This window comes from Scomber japonicus, chromosome 16 (genome assembly GCF_027409825.1).
Source record: "Scomber japonicus isolate fScoJap1 chromosome 16, fScoJap1.pri, whole genome shotgun sequence".
Lineage (NCBI taxonomy): Eukaryota > Metazoa > Chordata > Actinopteri > Scombriformes > Scombridae > Scomber > Scomber japonicus.
In genome coordinates, this window is record NC_070593.1 from 4,187,521 (window position 1) to 4,208,189 (window position 20,669).

The 20,669-nt window shown below is 43.9% G+C and overlaps 1 pseudogene; it reads right to left on the reverse strand.

The window, feature by feature from the left end:
* Positions 1 to 20,182, reverse strand: part of LOC128375649 (protein jagged-2-like) — a 93,492-nt pseudogene extending 73,310 nt beyond the window's left edge.
* Between the last annotated feature and the right edge of the window lie 487 nt (positions 20,183 to 20,669).

Sequence of the window (20,669 nt, forward strand, 5' to 3'; positions counted from 1 at the left end):
TCCTGTTTTTCTTTCTCCCTCCCTCCTTCCTCCTTCTCTCCTACCTTCCTTCCTTCTTTCAACCATCCTTCTTTCCTTGCTTCCTTCCTTCTTCCTCCCTTCCTTCTTTCCTTTCCTTCCTTCCTTCCTCCTTTCCTCCCTTCCTTCCACCCTCCTTTCTTCCCTTCGTTCCTTGACTCGAGGACAACAGGAGGGTTAAAGAAAGAAATGATCCTGTAATTGATCCTTCTCTCTTTCTTTCCTCCCTTCCTTCCTTCCTTCCTTCTTCCTCCCTCCCTCCCTCCTTCCTTCCTTCCTTTCTCTTTCTTTCCTCCCCCTACCTTCCTTCTTTCCTCTGTCCTTCTTTCCTTCCTTCCTCCCTTCTGTTTTTCTTTCTCCTCCCTCCTTCCTCTTGTCTCCTACCTTCCTTCCTTCTTTCAACCATCCTTCCTTCCTTCCTTCCTCCCTCCTTCTTTCCTTGCTTCCTTCCTTCCTTCTTCCTCCCTTCCTTCTTCCTTTCCTCCCTTCCTTCCACCCTCCTTTCTTCCCTTCGTTCCTTGACTCGAGGACAACAGGAGGGTTAAAGAAAGAAATGATCCTGTAATTGAAAAACTGGCAGCAGCAGGGATCTGACAAAAAAAAAAAAAAAGCCTGAGATCCAATTAACAACTTTTCAAGAGTTGTGATCAGAGGAAGAAAGAAAGGAAGAAGAAGAAAAAAAGAGAAAAGCAGCAGCAGCAGCAACACCTGTCATGTCACACCTGTTAGGCTATTGACATGAATAAAACATGTAGCTCCCGGCAGAGAGAGAGAGAGAGAGAGAGAGAGAGAGAGAGAGAGAGAGAGAGAGAGAGAGAGAGAGAGAGAGAGCTGGGATGGTTAATTTAGCACGTTATTAACAGAACAAGCCCCCCCCCCCCCCCCTCCACCCCCCCAATCCAACACTACCACCCCACCGCCATCGCTCTCTAAGGAGACCCCCCCCCCCCCCCCCCTCCCAATCGCCCCCTCCCCTCCCCCGAGGAGCCCTCACTCAGACAGCAAAGCTAATCAAAGCTAATCTAATCAGGTCTTTATACTGAGCGGGAGAATGTCGAAATGACCCAATTCACTTTTCCCACACCAAACGCGTGAAAAGCTATTTCTGTCGCTCCGGGTTAACGACTCCTCCTCCTCCTCCTCCCTTCCTCCTCCTCTTCCTCCTCCTCCTCCCAGAGAGGAATTTTATGAATTTTATAGTAAATTGATGTCATGTATGATCTGTAACAGGGAGCAGAGAGAGCCTTAAATCCATCAGTTAGGCTTCTAATCGAATCACATCCATCTAAATATATACAGTGACTTATTTACTCATGATATAGCGAACTAGATATGACGTCAGAGATAAGTGAAGTTGCCAAAGACGTCAAACAAGTCGTAGTGATCTCAGTAAGAGTTCATCGGGCTCAGGTTTTTTATTGTGTGTAATCAGACGCTGCTGTTGGGAATCTGGCTGCATTGACTTTGCATATAGACCATAAAGTGAATCCAAAACCACAAAGCAGGAGCTGAGGTTGTCTCCTGCAGCCTCGACCACAACTGCTGATTCCCACAATTTGTAATCTTAGACACAGAGGAGGAGGAAGAGGAGGAAGAGGAGGAAGAGGAGGAGGAAGAGGAGGATTTATGAAGTGTGTCCTTGCAGGTACACACTGTACTGTACCACGGTTAACGAGCTTTCATTCATTTGATTCTGTTATATCTGCTTTAACCCTCCTGTTGTCCTCGAGTCAAGGGAGGAAGGGAGGAAGGAAGGGGGGAAAAGGAGGGAGGGAGGAAGGAGGGAAGGAAAGGAGGGAGGAAGGAAGGGACGGAGGAAGAAGGAAGGAAAGGAGGGAGCAAGGGAAGAAGGGAGGAAGGAAGAAAGAAGGAAAGGAAGGAAGGAGAAAGGAAGGAAGGCAGGAAGGAAGAAGGAAGGAAAGGAGGGAAAGGAGGACAGAAGGAAGGAAGAAAGGGGGTTGAGGAAGGAAAGACGGAAGGGAGGAAAGAGAGAAGGAGAGAGGGAGGAAGGGAGGAAGGAAGGGGGGAAAAGGAGGGAGGGAGGAAGGAGGGAAGGAAAGGAGGGAGGAAGGAAGGGACGGAGGAAGAAGGAAGGAAAGGAGGGAGCAAGGGAAGAAGGGAGGAAGGAAGAAGGAAGGAAAGGAAGGAAGAAAGGAAGGAAGGAGAAAGGAAGGAAGGCAGGAAGGAAGAAGGAAGGAAAGAAAGGAAAGGAGGGAAGGAGGACAGAAGGAAGGAAGAAAGGGGGTTGAGGAAGGAAAGACGGAAGGGAAGAAAGAGAGAAGGAGAGAGGGAGGAAGGAACAGTCAAAACAGACGCTGCTCTAGTTCAAAGTTACATCTAGAGGTGGATTTAGTCTAACTGTCATGTGACTGTAAACTACATTTTGAATTCCTTAGTGCTCGAAAATGAAAAATTAAAAGCTTGAAAAATTGAATATTTAGCAAAATCTCTCAAAATTAAATCTCCTTATCAGAACAATTATGATGCAAGGAATTCCTGCTCTCATCACTGGCATCACGACAATCCCTGTGGAGAATGTCTTTAAGGGGATTTTAAACAACAGTTGTCCAAATGTGATTTATCTGACAGACTTTCTTCAAGGAAGGAAAGGAGGAAGAAGGAAGGAAAGGAGGGAGGGAGGGAGGGAGGGAGGAAGGGAGGGAGGAAGAAGGAAGGAAAGGAGGAAGGAAGAAGGAAGGAAAGGAGGGAGAGAGGGAGGGAGGGAGGAAGGAAGGGAGGAAGAAGGAAGGAAAGGAGGAAGAAGGAAGGAAAGGAGGGAGGGAGGAAGGAAGGACAGAAGGAAGGAAAGAAAGAGAGAAGGAGGGAGGGAGGGAGGGAGGAAGGAAGGGCAGAAGGAAGGAAAGAAGGAGAGAAGGAGGGAGGGAGGGAGGGAGGGAGGGAGGAAAGAAGGACAGAAGGAAGGAAAGAAAGAGAGAAGGAGGGAGGGAGGGAGGGAGGAAGGAAGGACAGAAGGAAGGAAAGAAAGAGAGAAGGACAGAATGTTTTTAATGCTTGGCTGAAGCTTCTGATTCGACAACAGTCTGTAAACAGAGCGAAGGAGGGAGGGAGGGAGGGAGGGGGGGGTGGATGGGGGAAGAAAAAAGAGGAGGAAAAAAGAGAGAAGCGAGACTGTGCAGAAGCTCCGAGCCAAATTCAGAACAACCATGACCGTAAAAGTCCACACTGTGACTCGGAGAGGAAATCCAGCAGGGTTTTACCACCTGGTCCACACTCAACTACTGTCACATGAGGAGTGGAACTGATACACAAATGTGAGGAGTGGGTGGCTCAGGGTGGAGTGGGTGGCTCAGGGTGGAGTGGGTGGCTCAGGGTGGAGTGGGTGGCTCAGGGTGGAGTGGGTGGCTCAGGGTGGAGGTATATGAGCAGCTAGGAGGGCTCAAACCTGCTCAGGTGCAAAAGCTGTAGAGCAAAGATCAGCACTACTCCTGAGCTAAGCTGTCCAACGTGCATCCATATGTGTGAATAAATGAGTCAGTCAGCTGCTTGATTGATTGGTTTGAGTCATTTATCAAACATAGATGTCCGAACTCTTCCATAAAAGGTTCATAATGTGTCTGCAGGTTTTCATCACACCAGGCTCGACTCATTTAAATCAGCTGATATCAGTTTTAAGACAGTTGATTGGTCAGATTGTGTGCTCTTTATTGGTCGGAACAAAACCATGCAGGAATAGTTTGGACTTTCATGAAGCTACAAAATATCAATGTAAACTGAATCTTTGGGTTTTTCAATTGTTGTTCAGATAAGAAGTTAATGTTTAGTTTAATATCAGATATGATGAAAAAAGCTGAAAATCATCCAATCTGAAAAGCTGGAAACACAAAAGGACTTATTGCTAAAAGTTATTTGTAGTTTTAACTCTTTTCAATTAGTTAACAAGAGTAGCGCTCAAAGGTTTGAATGGAAATGTGTGTCCAGACTTTAGACTGGTTCTGTCTATAGTGAGGTATACATTCTGGTAAATTCTGGTAATATCAGATTAAAGAACAAGTAAACCAAACTATGAGTCTGCCCATCTTTCAATAATTGGCTCTACTGACTCATTTTGGTTCGCATTCAAAATATATATAGCGGTTTGAGCACCAATAATCAATACATGAATCATAACTAATCAATCATATGTTGCTGCTTCAGTCTGAATTGCACCATTGTTCCTTCCTGCCTGCTCTGCTTCTTCAAAAACATACTCACCAAACATCTCCAGATCAGAAGAAGAAGAAGAAGAGTAACAGCTGCTAAGATACCACCAAAATACAGATCCTAAATAAGACTATTATCTGTCATTCACGCCGGCCGTCTCCTAACAACTGGATGCAGCCATAAATTTAGAGCTGTGTGTCAGACGATAAGCCAACACCTGAGGCGGGCGTGAATACCAGATCCAGCATGTAGCAGAGGCGCTCCAGAGAGGCCTTATGTAAACGCTCTCAAATCCACTCCTGACATCCTGCCCAACGCAGCTGCCCTCCTCTATCTCCCTTTCTCTCTGTTTCTATCTCTTCTCTTCAAGCCCCTCCATCGCTCCTCCCTCCCTCCCTCCCTCCCTCCCCTCTCCACACACACACACACACACACACACACAGATGTGACGAATAAACGGCCCACCTGCAAACACGAATAAAACTCGGCAGTGAAACGACGAGGTGGAAAGCAGAGAGGAGAGTTCACTGTTTTAACCTCTTCTTCGGTGGTGTGAGAGCGGTTCAGACGACGCTGAGCTGTGAGAGTCTTCGTTTCGTTTTAAAGTGTCAACACGAAAGAGATACAGAGATAGAGAGGCTACAGTCTGAAGTCAAGGTCCACTTCCTCGATTGTTCTTGACCTTTTGACCGGATCACATGACTTTCAGATGCTACAAATTGTGGTAAGCTGTGGAAGCTTCAACTTTTTAACCCTCCTGTTGTCCTCGAGTCAAGGAAGGAAGGGAGGAAACAAAGAGAGAAGGAGGAAGGGAGGAAGAAGGAAGAGAGGAAGAGAGGAAGGAAGGAAGAAGGAAGGAAAGTAGGGAGGAACGGAAAGGAGGAAGGGAGGAAGGAGGAAGGAAGGAAGGAGGGAGGGAGAAAGGAAAGGAGGAAGGAAGGAAAGAAGGACAGAGGAAAGAAGGAAGGGAGGAAGGTAGGGGAAGGAAACAAAGAGAGAAGGAGGAAGGGAAGACAGATGGAAGGAAGGGAGGAAAGAGAGAAGGAAGGAAGAGAGGGAAGGAAGGAACAGTCAAAACAGCCTTTCATCTGCAGCTCTTCATCAAACATCATCATCACTATGGCAACAATCAGTCAACATCTCGACCAAGTAGCACCGAATATTTCCAGATATTTCGAGATCTATGCTAACGAAGCTCTGCTAACGAAGCTGTGCTAACGAAGCTCTGCTAACGAAGCTGTGCTAACGAAGCTGTGCTAACGAAGCTCTGCTAATTTAAACATTATAAACCAGGAGGAATGTTTTTACCTCACCAATATTTCCCTGAATTCACAACACAAGCTGCTCTTATGATAATGATATTTGGTAGCACCACCATAATTAGATTGGTACCCTTAAAAGTACAGATTCAGCACCCAAACCTCTTCATCATCATCATATCTGATCAGACTGATGGACTAAACTAGGAAAAATGGTTGTAACACACCAGTATTGTGTTTAACCACGAGTTCGCCGTGGACCCACAATCGATTGAGAAGTGTGTGAGAGTGTTTTCGGGGGGTTTCTCCATGAAGGGGGGATGTTGGGTAACTGAGGTTATACTGACCACTGAGATTGTGGCCCCAGATGTGTTGAGAAACCCTGCTGACCCTTCACCCAATCCCCCTGGAGAGGAACGGTTACGACAGGCTGCACAACATCCATGCTGCAGCAGCTTGAAGAAGGAGAAGAAGAAGGAGGAGAAGAAGAAGAAGAAGAAGGGGAAGAAGAAGAAGAAGAAGAAGGAGGAGGAGGGACGTGATAGTAAGGGAGCAGCTTAAAGAAGAAGAAGAAGGAGAAGAAGAAGAAGAAGAAGAAGGAGAAGGAGAAGAAGAAGAAGGAGGAGGGACGTGATAGTAAGGAAGCAGCTTAAAGAAGAAGAAGAAGAAGAAGAAGAAGGAGAAGGAGAGGAAGAAGAGAAGAAGAAGAAGAAGAAGAAGAAGGAGGAGGGACGTGATAGTAAGGGAGCAGCTTAAAGAAGAAGAAGAATAAGGAGAAGGAGAAGAAGAAGAAGAAGAAGAAGAAGGAGAAGGAGAAGAAGAAGAAGGAGGAGGGACGTGATAGTAAGGAAGCAGCTTAAAGAAGAAGAAGAAGAAGGAGAAGGAGAGGAAGAAGAGAAGAAGAAGAAGAAGAAGAAGAAGAAGGAGAAGGAGAGGAAGAAGAGAAGAAGAAGAAGAAGGAGGAGGGACTTGATAGTAAGGAAGCAGCTTAAAGAAGAAGAAGAAGAAGGAGAAGGAGAGGAAGAAGAGAAGAAGAAGAAGAAGAAGAAGAAGAAGAAGAAGAAGGAGAAGGAGAAGAAGAAGAAGAAGGAGGGACGTGATAGTAAAACTCACCAGGGACAGTTTCCATCACATTGAACTTGTTACATTTCTTCAGCGTACTCTGGAGGCCGAGCGATGAGTCAGTGTGTTCATAGCGAGCGTGTTTGCAGTAGTTTACTTCTAGTCTAGAGTCCTTTGCTTCAGTTTATTTGTGCATGAAAAGAATGACAGTTATGCTAAGAGCTAAGAGGTCGTTGATTTCCATCTATTTCTTCAAGTGCTGTTAAGTTGGATAAACACCAGAGAAAATAGAAATACCACCACGCTGCTGTGTGCCTATGTCTGTCTGTTCACACTCATAATATTTGTAGTGAAGGCTTGAAAAGAATTTCATAAAAGCTATTATATGTTCCCATGTTTGGCCAATAAAGCCGATACTGAGCATAAAGTTGTTGCCATGACAGCAGACGATGCTTCAGATATGCATGCTGCTGCAAAGAAGCTACAAATGCTAAAATGTAGAGGCTTCAAACTCATCTTCAGCAGCACAGAAGATCCACAGAAGAAGGAAGGAAGGAAGGAAGGAAGGAAGGAAGGAAGGAAGGAAGGAGGGATGGAGGAAAGGAGGAAGGGAGGAAGGAAGGAAGGAAGGAGAGAAAGAAGGAAGGAAGGAAAGGAGTAAGGACAAAAAGAGGAAGGAATTTAGGAGAGAACGAAGGAAGGAAGGAAGGAAAGAAAGGAGTAGGGAGGGAGGTAGGAAAGGAGGAAGGAAGGTAGGAAGCAAGGAAGGATGGAAGGAGGAGGGAGCAAAGAAAGAGAGGAGGGAGGGAAGAGGGGAAGAAGGAAGGAAAAATTAAAGTAAGAGGTAAGAAGGAAGGAAAGAAGGAACAGTCAAAAGAGAGATGGGGTCAATTTGACCCGGGAGGACGACAGGAGGGTTAAAAGAATTTCAATTTCAAAGTTGTTGCCATGACAGCAGGCGATGCTTCAGTTCAGATATGGATGTTGCTGCAAAGAAGCTACAAATGCTAAAATGTAGAGGCTTCAAACTCATCTTCAGCAGCACAGAAGATCCATAAGATACATATCACCACATGTTAAAGGTGGGAAACCCAAAAATGAGTGTCACCGATTCAGCATCTGACTAAATGTGAAGTATAGAAACACAATCTCTCCTTCTGTTCCTGAGTACGAGCCAGAAAAGTGTTGTTGCAGAACATTATGATGACACAGTGAAGCTGACCTTTGACCTCAAGAGTATAAAATATCATCATTTTATCTTATTGGACAGACAGAGAGCGAAAGAGAGCGAAAGAGAGAGTGTGAAAACTTGTCATAATTAGCGTATGAATTCTTGACTTCTGTCCCAAAACGTGTTGAGTGAAGTCATGGTGACCTTTGACCCCGAAACATCTAACATCTAACATCTTTTGAGTCCAAGTCGACGTTTTTTTGCCAAGGAAGAATACCCTCGAGGCATTCCTGAGATGTTTTGTTCACGAGAATGGAGACGGACGGACAAACTCGATGCAAACACGATGCCCCCAGCAACGGTTGTCACGGAGGCGTAACGATTACCGTAAAGTCTGTCATGCTTAACTGGAAATCCACTTTAAAAAAAAAAAAAAAAAATCCCCTCTTGGACAAAGAAATGTGCCAATAGGGCAAAACATTAAAACCAGGCCACTGCTTACAGATCCTTCTCTAGCCTCCAGCACGATGACAAGAATCCAAAAAGTCCTCTTCACAAACTTCACAGCGCCAAAACGAATGAGTCCAAATATAAAAAAAAAATACAACAAAATCACCCCCCCCCCAATCCCCCCACTCCCCCCCACCCCCAATCTGTTTCCTACCAAAGAAAGCAGACTATAGGTGTGATCGCACCCCGAAGGATCCGAGCCATGGCAGAAATATGTAGGCTTGATACTCGGAGGGATAAAAAAAGGAAGGATGGGATAGAAGATAAACATGAGATGGAAGTGAAGAGGAACAATGGAGGGTTTGGTAATCTGCAGACCTCCACCTCTTTACTCTGTTTCCCAGCTTGTCTTTCATTCTTTTATAACCTCTCTCTCTCTCTCTCTCTCTCTCTCTCTCTCTCTCTCTCTCCCTCTCTCTCTCTCTCTCTCTCTCTCTCTCTCTCTCTCTCTCTTCTTTCTCTCTCTCTCTCTGTCTGTCTGTCTGTCTTTCCCACTCTCTTTCTCACTGTCTCTCTTTCTCTCTCTCTCCTCCTCTCTCTCTTTCTCTCTCTATTTCTCTGTCTCTCTTTCTCTCTCTCCCTCTCCCCCTCTCTGTTTCTCTCTCTCTCTCTTTGTCTGTCTCTCTTTCTCGCTCTCTCTCTCCCCCTCTCTCTCTTTCTCTCTCTCTCTTTCGCTCTCAGTCTCTCTCTTTCGTTCTCAGTCTCTCTCTGTCTGTCTCTCTTTCTCCCTCCCTCCCTCTTTCTCTCTCCCTCTCTCTCTCTCTCTCTCTCTGTCCCCCCCCCACCTCTCTCTCTCTCTCTCTCTCTCTCTCAGTGAGGTCCAGCTGAGCTCCATTAGCCCTGTGAACAACTACTGGGAGTCAAGTGGGAAATTAAGCTGCACTGTGTGTGTGTGTCTCGTGTGTGATAACATGCTTTAATCACCTCAGTGCTCAACACCGCATGCATTTCATTACCTCTGCCTCACACAACACACACACACACACACACACACACACACACACACACACACACAGCCATAAACTCATAGACATGCAAAAAAATAAATACACATGCATGAACAAGATCTAACAATTATTTTCAATATGGACTTTCTTTTATGATTATATTCATATTAAAAAATGTCCCCTGTGGAGTTTTTTATACCTATAGAAGTAATATGGAGCAGCTTTTATGAGTTTAATGAGCCGACGGTTTCACGCTATTCCAATGCTGTACATGTGGCTGTAAAAAGAGCCGAGAGGGAACGAGAGGGAACAGCAGCAATATGTTAGTAAAGGCAGAGAAGAAGAAGAGTGGAAGCTGGAAGTGAACATGGAGGGAAATGATGAAGGGATTAAAACAGAGGTGTCAAACTCATTTTCATTCAAGGGCCACATACAGACCAATTTCATCTAATGTGGGCCGGATCATTAAAAAGATGGAAGGAAAGAAGGAAGAAAGGAAGGAAGGAAGGAAGGAAGGAAGGAAAGACAGATGGAAGGAAAGAAGGAAGGAAGAAAGGGAGGAAGGACAAATGAAAGGAAGGACAGAAGGAAGGAAGAAAGGGAGGAAGGACAGATGGAAGGAAGGACAGATGGAAGGAAGCACTGAAGGAAGGGAGGGAGTAAGGACAGAAGGAAGAAAGGGAGGAAGGACAGAAGGAAGAAAGGGAGGAAGGACAGATGGAAGGAAGGGAGGAAGGACAGAAGGAAGAAAGAAAGGGAGGAAGGACAGATGGAAGGAAGAAAGGGAGGAAGGACTGATGGAAGGAAGGAAGGAAGGAACAAAGAAAGGATAAAAGGATGGATAAAAGGAAGGTAGGAAGGACAGTTGTAAGGAAGGAAAAGTGGGCCGGATTGCACCCCTCGGCGGGCCGGTTCTGGCCCGCGGGCCGCATGTTTGACACCCCTGGATTAAAATCTGATGTTTTATGCAGAAGGAAAAGCTTTCAATAATTCTATTAGACCTCATTGATTTATCGTTATAAGGCGCTCCTGTAGCCTGCTAGTTAAAAAAAGTGTGTATCAAATTGTGTATTTTGTCTGATTTTAAGTCCACAAGCACTAAAATATAAAGTTTAATATCAAACAAGACTCAAGAAAAAAGAAAAACCAGCAAATATTCAAATTAGAGCCAAAAAAAAGAAAAATAATAAATCACTCATCCTTACAGATCCACTTCCTGTCATTTGATTTATCGTTAAGGCTTCCCAGTATCCCTCCTGTCTCACTCTGGACTTTCAAATAAATATTTTAAAAAAAGGCAAAATGAGCTCAAGTTAGAATATTTAAATTGTGTATTTTGTCTGATTTTAAGTCCAAAGCCTGAAAATATTAAGTTTAATATAAAACAAGATTCAAATATTCAAACTTGAGCCAAAAAAAAAAAATACAATAATAAATCACTCATCCTTACAGATCCACTTCCTGTCATGTGATTTATCGGCTTCTGCAGCTTTAGATAATAAAACTCATCCCTGACACACATTACTGCACAAAAGAAGAAAACGCTCCATTAACAAGGAAAAAATGCTCTTTTGTGATTGGCTGGCAGGTATCCGCCGAAACTGAACACCTCAAACCCCTCCTGGTGCATATATGTTAAACTAGCGGTAACCATAGCAACAGTAGCGTGGCTTCACCCTATGTGAGCGTTGTAAGAGGCCGTGTTATTGCAGCGGTAATGGACTCTGATGCTTCCTGTTATTAAAAATAATGGAGTCCATGAAGGAAACGTGACATTGAAGCCTCGCTGGCAGCCATTATTTTTTAGGATGAGGTCATCTCATTGTGAACTGTTATAATTATAGGCAGTTTCTACATCTGATTGTATGGAAATCACATTATTTGCATTTATGCTCGACAACGATAGCGCATGTGATGAATATATAAGTTAAAGTTACTAAAGCTGAAACGACTGTAATGATTCTTTTCATTTATCATTTAGTTATTATCAGTTCTTCTCTTAGTTGTTTGGTTTATAAAATGACAAAATGAGTTTCCTATAGAGCTTAAAAATGAGCAAATGTCCAAAAATCCAAGTCCAATGAAATCTCCAAAAGTCCAAAAACATAAAAATATTGTTTTTATTGATATAAAAACAAAGAAAAGCAGCAAATCTTCAACCTAGAGAAGCTGGAATCTGCAAATATTTGACTTTTTTGCTTGAAAAAATGACTCAAAAAATTAATCTATCATCAAAATAATGAATTATTATTTATCGGCTATTATTGACTCACTTTATTGCAGCGTGAAATACTTAATAACTTAGATTTTAATGTTAAAATGTTCTTTAAAAAAGGACCAGACCTGATAAAGCTTCAGGATAAAGCGAGTTTAACTTTGCATCATGTGATTCTGATGTAAACACACACACACACACACACACACACACACACACACACACACACACACACACACACACACACACACACATATATATACCAATGCAGTTATCTATTATTCTCATTATCTATTAATCTGCATATTATGATCTTTGATTAATTGATTAAATAGTGAAAACGGCCATCATGCTTTTATTTTGTAGAGGTGGAGGTGACACAGACAAATCACCTGTTTTATCTGTTTTATCTGATCACATACTCGCATAAAACCGACACAAACCAACAACTATATGCAACTATTGATGTCACATAAGATACATAAATAAAGTAAAGTAGTATATCTTCACATTGGAGAAGAATATTTGGCATTTTTGCTTAAAAAAATGACAGAAAATGACCAATCAATTATCAGAATAGTTGCATTATTTTCTCTATTGTGTCTCCAATCTGCTTACACACACAAACTTGTTTAGGTGACTTATGAGGACCTTTCATTAAATAAGACTCAGGAGCTTCATAACGTGACCGTGAACAGATTTACGTCGGCAGCGTGATGACGTCATCGTGCAAACACAAAGCCGCTCTTCTTATGAACAACATCAACCACAACATCCAACCAAATTCTCCGTCAATCGATCAGCGCGGACAGACGGAGCAGCTAATCACACATTTACACGGCTGCAAGCAGAAGCGGGTCATCTGACTTGGAAGCAGCAGCAGCAGCAGCATCGTGGGAAAGATGAGGAGCTCCGTCAGAGCCGAGAGCCGAGAGCCGAGAGCCGAGAGCCGACACCCTCCGACACGTAACAGAGCTCTGCTGCACTCCTGCTGCTGGCTTTTACACTTATTAACCCTCCTGTTATCCTCCAGTCAAGGGAGGACGGGAGGAAAGAAGGAAGGAAAGGAAGGAAAGGAAGGACAGAAAGAAGGAGGGAAGGAAAGAAAGACAGAAGGAGGGAAGAGAGGGAGGAAAGAAGGAAGGAAGGAAGGAAAGGAAGGACAGAAGGAGGGAAGGAAAGAAAGACAGAAGGAGGGAAGAGAGGGAGGAAAGAAGGAAGGAAGGAAGGAAGGAGGGAAGGAAAGAAGGACAGAAGGAAGGAAAGAAGGACAGAAGGAAGGAAGGGAGGAAGGAAGGAAGGAAAGAAGGAAGGAAAGGAACGAAGGAAGGAGGGAAGGAAAGAAGGACAGAAGGAAGGAAAGAAGGACAGAAAGAAGGACAGAAGGAATGAAGGAAGGAAGGAAGGAAGGAAGGAAGGAAGGACAGAAGGAAGGAAAGAAGGACAGAAGGAAGGAAGAAAGAACAGTCTAAACAGACGGGGTCAATTTGACCCGGGAGGACGACAGGAAGGTTAACGCAGGAATCAGATGCATAACTGGAGTTTAATGATTATCTAGTGTTGGAGAAGCATTACACTAACACCTTTTCATCTTTTCATGCACTGACGTCAAACAACAGCAGAACTACACCTTTACAACCCCTACCAATCAGCATCAGAAAGGAAAGACTCTTCCTGTCCTTAAAACTTGAGATCTTAGTTCATTAATCATCACGTTTTCAGACTTTTCTCTGCAGTAAAAGTTGTAATCTGTCTTCACTTGAGCGTGCAACTCTGATTTCTTCCCCAAAAACATGATGTCATAATGATGTCACAAAACATATGAATCCTTACACAATCATATTCCAACCAGCAGATCAATCAGAGGGATCAAATCAAGGTTCATTTGGCAGTATTAGTACATCATTATTAAGAATGACATTATTAAGAGCTCAGATTATCCCTCTATCTGTTCATATGTGGATATTTAACCTGTGTGGTCATTAAGGTGTGACTAAGCTGTGGTTAATGTCTGGTTTACTTGATCAGAACTATGTAAAGATCATGGTTTGGGTTCAAATCATCACTGGAGACTGGAGTTTTCAAATTCCTTTAAAGATATGCAACCTTTGTTGTCATGGCAACAGAGAACACCACCATTAATTAACATGAGCAAGATTAAGTCGATTAGAGTTTCTAAATGTCGGTTTTGATTATTTTTCGAGCACCAACAATCAAAGATCAGCTGTGGATCTCAAACACTCTGCATCATCTCATACACCTTCATCCATCCATCCATCCCTCCTCCTCCTCTTCCTCCTCCTCCTCCTCCTCCCCAAAACTAATCAAGAGCTCCTGATGGAAGGACAGGTGAGCTCGCCAAGGACACACTCGGCAAAATGAGCCAAACGAGCCAAATGAACCGCCGGCAGTGACGAAGAGGAAGAGGAAGAAGAAGAAGAAGAAGAACACTGGATGAGCTTCCATCCAGCGTTGCACTTCATGATTACTGAGGTGATCTGACGCCCCGACGCTGTAATCATAGCCTCGTCTTCCTAATGCTGCTCCACTAAAACATTTATTCTAAAAAGGAGGAGGAGGAGGAGGAAGAGGAGGAAGAGGAGGAGGTGTCTAAGAAACAGCTGTTCCACCTCTGTCCTCTCGGCTCTGTCGGGCTGAAAGGGGGGAAAGTCTGGCAGGAGAAAAGGGGGCAGAGGCAAGAAAAAACCGGGCCATGAAACTAAAGGAGTACGCACCCTTGATCCTTGATTTACTCACTGAGGGGTGAGGGGAGGACAGAGCGGCTCTAAAAATACCCCATAAGGAGAGAGGGAGAGAGGAGGGAGAGAGGAGGGAGAGAGCGAGAGAGGAGGGAGAGAGGAGGGAGAGAGGGAGAGAGGAGGGAGAGAGGAGGGAGAGAGGAGGGAGAGAGCGAGAGAGGAGGGAGAGAGCAGGGAGATGGAGAGGTTTGGGTGAGGAGAAGGAGAAGGAGGAGGAGGAGGAGGAGGGGAGGGGAGGAAGAGAGAAGAAGTAAATGCTTGTTTTTGCTCCGCTCGCTACTGTTAAAAAAAAAAAAAAAGCAGCATCTGAAGTGTCTGATCCTAAAAATACCCCCCCCCCCTCCTCCCTCGTGACACAAACCTCACAAGGAAGGCGAGTTGAGGGTTGTTTTTTTTATTTTTATTTGAAAGAGGGGGCTGCTTCCTCTGTTTCCCCTCATCATCCCTTCTTCTTCTTCCTTCTCTCCGTAGGTCAACCCCCCCCCCCCCCCCCCGCTCCCCCTCCCCTCTCCCCTCGTCCCTTTCATTAAAAAAGATGCCACTAAAGACCCAAACAGCCAGAGGGGTTAACATGAAGGGGGAAATGGTCAGAGAAGGAGAGGAACAGCACAATGCCCCCCCCCACCCGCCTCCTCCTCCTCCTTCCCCCCTGCCCCCCTCACCCCTCCCCTCTGCCACTAATTCATCTCAGGAACCAGTGGCCCAGATACTGGGGCCAAACCAAGGAGTCCACTATAGCAGCACCAGAGGCAACAAGCCACGACGGCCCCACACTCACACACACACACACACACACACACACACACACACACACACACACACACACACACACACACACACACACACACACACACACACAGGACGAGCTGCAGTCTGTAGAGGAGGAGGAGGAGGAGGAAGATCTGAGCTTCTTAAATATGAACAGAGTGAGACATCTGCTCCTCAAAATCTATTTTAAAAGGTGAAGCTAGTCTCAAAAACACTGTAAAGTACAATTTTTTTTTATCATTGACTTGAAATAGATTAATATTAGTTATAGTTTGAATCACTTTTCATGCAAATAGAAGAAAAGCTGAAGTTTAATAATGAATCTGAGTCATTTCGCTCTACTATAGCTACTTTGAATCATCCAGAGATGTCGAATCTTCAGTCAAGAGTCCAGAAATTGAATCATTTTTGTGCATGGAGATGATAAAGATGAGTTAGAGAAGCTTCTGATTTCCTTCAAAAAGCTTCCTGCATCAATTTACCTTCAGCTGTGGGATAACTGACTCTATCTTGTCATTTCAGCAAAGATCCTGCTACTTCCAGACAGTCACTGCGACCACTCTGCACAATAAACCCTGAACCAAAAACATTCGATTTAAAGATCCAAATCAACAAATGCATGAGAAGGCGAGTCTGTCTGAGTCTGAGTCCTGAGCTGCACTTCTGAACTTCTGCTCTGTGACAGAAACTGGCTCAAACTCACTGACATCCATCCCAATTTTTATTATTATTACAACTCTGCTTCCTCCTTAATGAACACAAACCGCTTCAGCTCAATTAGTTTACCCACTAATTGAAATCATTCACTAACCATTCACCGATTCCAGCGTCTCAAACCTGAAGATTTGTTGCTATAGGAACTGATGGCGACCATGTTTCACTGTTTTATGACATGTTATATGCAAAGATGATTTAAAGTTTATATATCAGCTGATGGATGATAAGACATTGCAAAACACAAGCAGACATTGAATGCATCCTTATTGATAATGTCAGCTGATACTATCGCTACAGTATATATGGAAACCTTAGACTCTTGATTATTGATATCTGTCTCCAGCTCTAGTTGATTGATTACTGCATGGTGTCAGATCATATGTGAGGAAGCTTCACACACTCATACACACATTAACCCTTAAACCAGGATCAACATACATATATGCATTTTAATACCTTAATAGGTGCAATGTTTCCTATAGTGGAGATACAACTCATTGGATCCAAAGTATACAAAATAGTTTTATGTTTTGAAATGTGTATTTTTTAGGTGCAAATGTTAAGTTCAGAAGTGCAGCTCAGGACTCAGACTCAGGACAGACTCGCCTTCTCATGCATTTATTGATTTGGATCTTTAAATTGAATGTTTTGGTTCAGGTTTATTGTGCAGAGTGGTAGCACTGACTGTCTGGAAGTAGCAGGATCTTTGCTGAAATGACAAGATAGAGTCAGTTATCCAACAGCTGAAGGTTTTTGGAGGTTGAAAAACATTCTTAAATTGATGCAGGATGCTTTTTGAAGTAAATCAGAAGCTTCTCTAACTCATCTTTATCTTCTCCATGCATAAAAATGATTCAATTTTCAACTAGTAAGATCAAAATAAATAAAAAAAGAATAATTTTCACATCTAATTTTGGCACTCCTGGCTGTTTAAGGGTTAAACAACATCTTCATACGACTAGAGTCAATATGACGCCTGCAAAACTGAAATAACAAAATATAATGATTTTTACTTTACATCAGCCTCATCAGAAGAAGCTGCTGTACACTGATACCCTCCTTCCCTTTCTACCCCCCACCCCCCCTCCCTCCCCTCTCCTGGGAGGATAGTGGAAAACACTGACCCCACACACGCCGAGTGAGACAATGACCCAATAACGGACAGAGCGGTGAACCTGAGAGGCGGGCGGGTAGGCGGGCGGGCGGGCGAGGTAAAGGCATCCCCCGGCCCAGATTGACCAGGGATCTTCACTTGTTTGAGTAGTTGGTGACACTGATATCCAAAGCGCCTGTGTCACACACAACTTAGTGGTAACCGTATCCGCCCCGCAGGGCCCCAACTTACTACTTCCATCTTCCCCTCTGCTGACAGCTGACCATGGGGAGTGATGAATGGAGAGGTCACGTAGCCAGCCGAGCAACACAAAGCACCCGATATGTACATTCTGCTGTTTAACACACGGCCAAGATTTCTTCCTTTCTGAATGAGATGTTAATAGATGAATGATTTGACTGGAAACATCTCATATCCATCTTATCCTCAGCATCTCCTTCATAGTTCCATGTTTGCACCGTTAACCAATTAGTCTGTAAAATGTCTAAACTTGAAGGTAAGTCAAGACAGGTTGAGTCCAAACAGATGTTTTCAAGCTGAGCAACTATTAAAAAACATGAGCAGATCTTCTATCTAGACTGATATGAAGCAGAGAACGTGATATTCTTACATTGGAGAAGCTCCAGACAGGCTTGTTTTTACTCTAGGAACTGCCAAAAGTCTGAGTGTTAAGTTATTTTTGTGTATCAGTGAAGCCTGAGAGTCTTATTTTCTTAAAGCGAGTGAAAGAAGAGTCTCAACACAAGACGGAATAAAACTGATTTCTGCACCACAATAAAAAAATATCTCTTGGAAACTTCTTCTGTCACTTGAATCCAGAAAACAGTCCTTTTAAGATGCACTAATAGACAACAATGACTTTCTAAAGTGGTCATTCTTACAGCAGTTTCCATACAGCTCTGATTGCCAGCTCTGTTCCTGTTTCCCACGCTGGCTTTCCTAATAAGGAGCCGGAGCAGGTTTTGATTGGCTCCTGCTGCTCTGTTTAGATTAGATAATAAATTACCTGCCACTTCTTAATCAACACTGGCTTGGAAATCCTTATTTCTGCCCCTCCCCTCCCCCCCATTCTCCACCACACCCCTCCACTGCCCTCCACACACTGTAACTGTAACTGAAGCCACGCAAACAGCAGCTTGTTTGGTAACTCATCAAACCGACAAATAACTGCACCGCTGCTGTGCGTAAAAGTCGTGCGTAAAATGCGTCCGCTCCAAAAAGTCTCTGTGAGGTTAAATGTGTTGCTTTCATGAGTTGTTTAAGGATGGAGAGAAGCCAAAAAAGCTGCCAAATGGACACGCGGGTGGAGGAATGAGAGGCATGTAGAGACTCAAGACAGCGATAAGAGACAACTGTGCCAAAATGTGCCAAATTACACTCTAGGGGAGCAGCGATGATTGATTCTAGGCTACGCCAGCAAAACTCAACCACTTCATACCAAACTTAACTTGTCAGATTCTGTATTTTATGCACACAACGAGGTGGAAATCACATTTAGAGTCATATGATGCATCCATATGAATATTTAGCAACTTTTACACATTCATTCATCGAGCATCTACTCTCAACATAGCGCGTAAAAGATCAAATTTGACATATATCACATTGGAGAGTCTCCGCCTCCTCAAAGTGCCCAAATGCTCCACTTACCGGCCACGCAAACTGGAAGGGTATGGTGATCTTCCCAGCGTCGTTGTTCCGGTTCTGTCCGCTTTTCTGTCCGCCTTTGAACTGAAAAGTATTCCCACCGATAACTTTAGTAGTTTCCGAGCCGTACGTGCACGGTCCATTGGTCGTGACTTCCGTTTGGTATTCCTTTAAACACACTTTGATGTAAGTGTCGCACTCGTCCGAGCCACAGTGGCCCTCCGCCGCGCTTTTCTCCTCGTCGCAGCAGTCGCCGTTCAGGAGCTGACCTTCGGGGTTTTCCACCGAAATCAACTGCAGCTCGAAGTAGCCCGTAGACTGAGACACCTGAGGAAGAGGAGAAGACATGCGGTGAGACGGACTGAAGAGAGGAGAGAGAGGAGAGAGACAGGCTGCAGGCTGATGTTAAACTGCGCAAATGTGTCCAAAACCAATCCAATTGTATTTATACAGCACCTTCCATACAGACTAATGTGTAGTTCAAAGTGCTTTACGGTTATTTGATTGACAAGCTGATAAAAACTGGAGACTAATGCATGCTTAAAATGTCACATACTGGTGTAATAGTGTAAGTAAGCAAGTGTTTAAGGGGTCACGTGCCAGTGTTTCACAATAAAATACAGCTTCTATCATGTAAATATGATTATATATCATATGGAAACATGAGGAATCATCTTCCACCACGCGCACTTTTAAAGGTGAAAGTGCGACTTCAACTCATTTTGTTGCACCACAGTCAGTCTGCAGCCAACACTACTGTACACCCTGGCTCAGCTCTGGCTCAGCTCAACGACAGGCTGATAACACACTAGTAAAGTTCTCCAGTTTAGCTCACATTGCATATCAGACTGCATCCACACACACACGCACACACACACACACACACGCACCGCACAAACAGCGAATTTCAATCATTTCTCAAAACGAGTTGCGGTAAAAAAATAAATAAATAAATAAAAATAAAAACCTGAAGAGATGAAATATGAAAAGATTTATGTTGTGGCTCCACTCAGGAACATTTTCAACGCAGCAGTGGAAACATGTGAAGCTATTTGAGCCTCCAGCATGAAGCTCTGAAACACTTACTGACTAAACTTTATGAATATGAACCCAAACTTGAACCCATGTTAGCAACCGTGTCATAACTTTTTTACATTTCTATAAATAAAGACATTTTTTTAAAAGCAAGTGGTTTATGTTATTACACAAATATACAGCTCATGACACAGCACATGTAAAAAAAAAAAAAAAAAAAAAAAAATGTTCCTCTTAACTGCAAACCTAATTTATCTCTCTCCCTGAAGGAAGCGCAAATTTAGAAATTCCGAGATCACATGATTCAACAGTCGAGCACGCAATTCAATTAAGGCTGGAATTTAACCCCTCTCCCAAAAAAACACAAAAAAGAAGAAGAAGTGGATTGATAAGTTAAAACACTCATCAATAAGCATCATCTTCCTTTTCCTGATCAATTAAATAAAAAAAAGTTCTCACCTCCGCACACAGCGTCAGGAGAAGACACACTAGTGAGACGCGGTGCACTTTCCCCAGATTATTCCACATGTCTCCGGCTGCTCGGTGTTGGTTACCATCAGGGAAATGAAAGATATGTATGTCTCAATCAGTCAAAATGATAAAGAAGAAGAAAAGAAAGCAAATATCATCCTCCTCCGTGGTGTCCGAGGCATGGGTTTTAGGGTTAGGCTGCTCCCCGGGATGCCTGCAGGTCTGGAGGAGGTGGGGGGGAAAAAAGCGCACCACCACCGCTGCTGCTGCTGCTGCTGCTGCTGCTGTTGGTCCACGGACGCACAACAAGACGCACAAACTCCACTTCCCTCCGCTGCTCGACGCACTAAACAGCAGAGAAGGGGCGCAGCGGTGCGTCTCTACCCAGAGCCAGAGCCGGGCGATTCCAAACGATGACGGACAGCTCAGCGGGCCAATCAGAAGGGCGCGTGGGTGGAACGTTCGGCAGTTGGGAGCCAATCAGGGAGAAGGGGGGCGGGAGGAGGAGTAATGGGGAGGACGCCTGATGGATTTATGATTCAACTTTAGTCACACACACACACACAAGCTCGTATTTGTGTTTTTAATGATGCTTACACCATCAAATAGCGTTCTGCTTTAATAAAATATGCATCCTCGATATGAAGAGAAGTTTATTCCCTTTAAATAAAAGTCTAAATGTGATTTGTTTTGTTGCAACTTTTCAACTTTTTGTGCAGGAGTTGAATTAACGATGAAGAAATAAACCAAACAAATCAGAGCCGTGAATAATGAGTCATAACATGCAGAGAGTTGTAAATGTGTTGGGGGGAGAG